General features: G+C 31.5%; 1 long non-coding RNA gene across 1 annotated transcript; it reads left to right on the forward strand.

The window, feature by feature from the left end:
• The first annotated feature begins 885 nt into the window (after nt 1-885).
• Nucleotides 886-2,559, forward strand: LOC107877984. The gene is made up of 2 exons (XR_001676662.2): nt 886-1,051; nt 1,997-2,559. It is a non-coding gene; the product is annotated as an uncharacterized LOC107877984 (long non-coding RNA).
• The last annotated feature ends 3,535 nt before the right edge of the window (nt 2,560-6,094 follow it).

Here is a 6,094-nt window from a genome sequence, read left to right on the forward strand (position 1 = left end):
TAAAGTGACATCCCTTTAAAAAACATATCCATAACATGGACAAAGGGCACTCCCCAGAATAGTTCATAAAGTTCACTTTTACCATGTTAGGTTATGCGTAATTGCACATTTTTATATGTATATGTATTGTGTTAAATTTATCAAATAGCAAGACTAAAGTACATTTCTCGAACTCTCAAAAAATGCTGACCGGTGCATGTTGGATTGTTCAAATGTGGTGCATTTTTGGAGAACCTAACACAAGTAGTATAACATTTTAGGGAATTCATAGAATTATTAATATAAACCATAATTACATTCACATACATTTGTGGGACATGAAGGTCATCCCATATGGGAATACATGGTCGTTCCTATTCTTCTCAATTTGGTCATTTCTTGAAGAACATTGTAACTCTACAACTCTAGCACCACAATCACTCTCTACCCCCTCTCTCTCCCAGTAAAAAATGTTTTTCATGCATTTATTGACTTAATTATATTGATGGAGCATGGCTTTGATGGCCATTAATAATTTCCCTTTGTCCATTGGGTCCTAAAAATATTGTAATTTTGTGTGAATCTCTTTTATATTTTATCGATTTCCTACAACAGGCGCTACAAAGTGATATTGTTGCCTTACAGATTTTGGACAGAGTCATGTGGATCAAATAACACAACTACTGAGTTCTAGGAGTTCGGAGGGAGGGGCAACAAAGACTCATATTCAGCTTGCCTTCTAAAGATCACGAGTCTTCAGATCGCCAACTTAATGAAAAGGTAAAATAACTTGTTAAGATTTTTTAATTGCAAACTTTGTACTGCTTAGCTTAAAAAGGTGATGTCTTTTGTGGATATAGAGCATGAGATCACTGGAACTTGAAGGTCGGGGAGCCATTGGTATGCTATTATTGATCCCTCGAGTCACTAACTTTTTCTCTTCTATACCAAATGCACCATACAAATAACTTATTTTTATTCATATCAAGGGGAGATTCTTAAACTTAATCCCAGATATAAGCCACTGCTTGGTTATAAGCCTATAACAAAGAAGGCAAAAATCTCGCTACCTGTAAGTTTAACCCAGTTTTCTGGAACTTTGTTCTCTCTCTTTATTTTCTCTTCCAAGAGTTCCCTCACTGGGTTTTGTGAGTTGATTATTAAATTTTAGAGTTCTTATCAACTGGAACAAGATTAAGGATCATATGTGTTGTACTGGTCGACTGGATTACACTTCTCCTTGGCTTAAAAATTACTACTCTCTTAACTATAGTTACGATCTGATAAGACTTGAATATACATAATATCAATGAGAGTGAAGTCCTGTCCTTGTGAAACAATTTTAACAAACTATGGATTAGGGAGATTTGTGAAGAAAACTATTATTTGTTGACCTCCTCACACCAATCCTTTCTACGTTTTCAAGATACCATGCAGATAGTTTCACTTTTGGTCAACAATGAATAGGAAAAGGGGACAAAATTGGCTTTGACTTACATTCTGTTCATTAAAATAGGTCCACTATTACTTTTAAGCTAATGTAACACAATAAATTTGTTGATCCTTTGACACACTAATTAATCAGTTAGTTTCCTGCATATCCCCTTTCCTTACACACAAAAATAGGCCTATATATCACTGGAATGTCTAACATTTGTTTGGAAATTTCCTTACACACAAAAATAGGCCTATATATCACTGGAATGTCTAACATTTGTTTGGAAATTTCCTATAGGATACTGCTTCTTAATATGCAAAAACTTAATTTAGCCACATAAACCAAACATCTCAAGAATCATAAGTTTGTTGACCACTTAAGGAAGGAAACAGTGGAAACAATTACCTATACACCGGTGGTGCAATTTAGAAGTATGCAAATAACCAAAACCCTCCAAAGATCATGAGTATGCTCTTCTTGAAGGAGATTAAAAGGGGATTCACAATTATTCCATATGAATACTTGTTTGAACACATATTTGTTTTGTACTAATAAAGTTGTCCATCTTTTTTTATGCAGGTTTGGATAAAAATGAATAAACAAGGGACTTCAAAAAAGTGAAATTGTTAAAGCTATACTATAGGAGAAAGAGAAAATTCTAAAATTAATTGGACAACAACATCAACCAGTACAACAACCACCTCTACAACAACCACAATCTCAAGAAGTTGAAAAATCTATAGCGGAGCATCATGTTGTAGAGAAGCAATATGCAAATAATGAGCAACATGTAGAGGATCAAGTTCAAATGGTTGATTCATCCACTCTAATAATATCTAAACTTTCTAAAAAGAAAGGTACCATATAGCTTAGAAAATTATTGAATTCATTCGTGACTTTTAAGTTTTTTTCTATTTTCTTATAGTTGAAGCACCTTTCACTGGAAAAACAAGAGGCAAATCACAAATGCACTAGGTACATGGCAAACAAGAGAAAAAACTGAGTTGTAACTGAGTTAGGCAGCTTTCTCGGTGTATTGGCAATGAATACGACCCTTTGCCCATTAAATAAATTTGATTAGAGGTTGATGTATGCTAAAAAGGATTTACGATATTATACTCAGGTTTCTAAATTCACTATGATCTTCAGTGCTTTGTTTTCTTTTATCCTATCCTTTGAGTGTTGCAGGACCTCGCACTTTTGAATGGGATTGGTATTGGTAAGAAAATAGTATGCTTATATATTTTAATTAAATGTGTAGAACTAGTTAATATATAGACTGCTACAAATGGGGTCGTAATATATAGAACATTTGTAACCAGTTAATATATAGAACCATAGTAGTGCAAATCCTTTTTTGGTGTAGATTCTTTTTTTGTTGTTGTCCTAATTGAATGACACCAACTTGTAGTCAAAATATGCTATTCCTGATGCCACAAAAGGTTTGGTTTTTGAAAGACTTAGAGAATCTTGGAGAAAGCATAGAGATAATTTAGAGGAAGGACATTACGATACATATGAAAATGATGAAATTTGAATAGTAAAAAGGCCAGAAAGTGTTTCAGAATGTCAACTTATAGAGCTCCTCATATATTGGAGATCTAAATTTTTTTAGGTAAAATGTATTTCAATATTTGTGATCATATTGCTATTAGTTCTACAAAGACGTTATTACTTTAGTTAATGTTATTGATTAATTTTATAGAAAATGTTCAAAACAAATACGAAGAATCGAAAGAAGCTTATGGATCCACACACTACTGGCAAAAGGATTTTTGCTTTAAATCACAAAAAAATTGGTGTGTTCTCTTATTCCTATTGAGTTTTAACTTTTTATTTAAGTAATTTTTTATATTTATTTTCATATGAATAAAAAAAAAAAAAAAAAGATAAAATTTTCCCCCAAGAAAAAATTTGCAGACACAAGAGAAAGAAAACCCGGTCAAACAGACAAGACGTCAAATAAGAGCACCACTAGTAAAATTGTATGAAACTCATCTATTTTAAGTTTATATTGACATCTAGTTATTAATTTGTAAATCCTTGAATATGCTTTTGAATATGATTTATTAGGCTAAAATGGAGGAAATTGAAATACAACAGGGTGTAAATGATTTTTCTATTGATGCATTTTCAGCAGTCATAGATCCTAAATATTTGGGACGTGTAAGACTATGGAACCAGGGATATAATAAATTCCTTAAAAATAATAAATGGCACTTTTGAACAAAACTTCAAATTCCACCAATGATGTCGTGCAATAAATGCACGAAAGGCTGCAAAAAAATAGATGATCAAATCGTGGAACAAAAGAGAACCAGTTGAAAAGAAGTTATTGTAGATATAATTGCTCAACTTTGGAATGCAAGATTAATTGATCCTAAGATACTAGCAACATTGTGCATTCCTTCGCTAAGAGAATCTACCTCTACACTTCAACTACAGGGAGAAATAGTCAAAATAGTCAAGATTAGTGTTTGAAATTCTAAATTGTACTCCAGTTCATTTGGTAGTTGATGATATTATTGTTTTTGTTGTCGCGCCTATATTGGATAGTTATTGGTGGCTGGTAACTGTGTATTATATATCATGATCCTATAGGCAAGTTAGTTTACTAAGTATGGGCTAAAGAAATAACATTTTTTTATAGTTCAAGGTTCCTAAGCTAGCCAAGAAACAATATTTTTCTATATTGACATTTCCATGAGGATTAGTGAAACATAATCTTCCATATATACCAATACTTTGAGGTTTCCTGTGGTGAGTCACTTGAATCAGTAAAGATTCAAATTTCATGGACATAGGGTTTGCAATTTATTTCATTATTTTTGGCACCCTTGTTGATTTTTGTGGATTTAGCTTTATGAAGGTTATGTTGAGTCACTTGAATTAGTAATGATTCAAGCTTTGTGGAAATTGGTTTTGTAGTTTATTTCTTTATTGTTCTTCCCCTGGTTGATTTTTATGAATTCAGCTTTCTGAAGTTTATGTTGCTAGTTTTTCTCTAAGTTATGTTGTTGTTACATATTACAGATAGAATCTAGAAATGAGATTTACTGAAAGCAAGTGTAATCTGGTCGAATTTTGTTATTCGGTGGTTCTGCATATCGTCATGTTTTACTGTAAGTATCTTTGTGTGTTGTCCTCATCTGATGTTATGTAGTACTAACTATGGTGCTTTGTATCTTCGTATTTTTCTGGAAGTATCTTTTATTTATTATCATACATGCCTCTTATATATCTTCCTACTCATATGGTTTTGCTATCTCCTAAGACAGTTACAGATACTAGTTGATGAACCCTCTGTTGTTTCAACAAGTTATACATAAGAAGAATGATAAACAATAAAAAAGACCATCCAAACTATGATTTAAAGTAAGATAAATCTTATGCATTACCATTTATATTAACTGGATGTTCTTTAAAAAATTTTTTAGATTACTTTATGGAAGAAATCCAATGATGGTAAGCAAAATTAATCACTTATGAGATGGTTCCTAGACACTAAGAAAACATAATTAGTTCAATAGGAATATGGTGTATTTGGCAGCTAATAAGTATATCGATATACACCAGTTAGATTATTAGCAATTCACAGTAATTTGGGGTAAATAAAATTACAATCTTGGTGTTTTTGTGGCTGCCTAGCACAGTTTGTTCTGCATCTCTTAATGACCAATTTTTGAGCTTTTGTTTTCATGGATATTATATACGTTTATGGATGTTGATTTGATGGGAGCCCTTGAAGCTTTTATTATGTGGATTCTATACTTCTTAACTACTTAAATGGAACTCAAAAAGACGTTCTCTATATTTGATACTATTATGTGAGATACTATTGTTATAGGTAGATCAGCTTTACCATCCAAGAAATCTTCACACTGGTGTACAATTTGCATATTTTTGAGTTAAAAGTTATAAGATAGTAGGCTTGATCTTTTTCAATTTTAGTTGGTGTATGGGTATGCTTGATCTCAATATTGGGTATGTTGTTGTTGTGTAGTTTGTTGCTAAACTTTAATTTTGTTTTGCAAATTATTGTAGGTGATCATGACATAGAAGATGGTGGGAAAAGAATTGATGAACTAGACCTGACCTAAGAGATCGATCACATTGACTTCATGTTACACTAGTTGTTGGAAAATTTGACCGAGTAGTTTCAAACATCTTTTATTTCTAAACATTTAAAACTTGTCTATGTTTTTTTATTTGAATGGTCAAAAAATATTTGGTTTCTTATTGGATGATATTTTCGGAATTAATAGTTACTAATACTCTTGATGATTAATATATATTTACATTTTATGTGTATGATAACTTTATAAAATCATTGAAATAGAATAATATAGTATTGTTGAATATTCTAATAATAATTATCCTAATAGCCTAAAATAACTATCTTCAAAACCTAAAATAACTATCCCAATAGCATAAAATTAACTATTTCTATAGCTTATGTTTAACTATCCTAGTAACATGTATAGCTATCCTAATAGTATTTGCATACAACCATCGCAATAACATATATAGCTATCCCAATAGTATACACATATAACCATCACAATAGCATATACAACCGTCGCAATAGCATATATATATAGGGATGGTTAGCAGACGTCTTAATAGACTAATAACCATCACAATATCATATTTTAACGTGCATATAGGAAAGGTTTG

The sequence above is a fragment of the Capsicum annuum genome, chromosome 7 (genome assembly GCF_002878395.1).
Source record: "Capsicum annuum cultivar UCD-10X-F1 chromosome 7, UCD10Xv1.1, whole genome shotgun sequence".
In the NCBI taxonomy this organism is placed as follows: domain Eukaryota; kingdom Viridiplantae; phylum Streptophyta; class Magnoliopsida; order Solanales; family Solanaceae; genus Capsicum; species Capsicum annuum.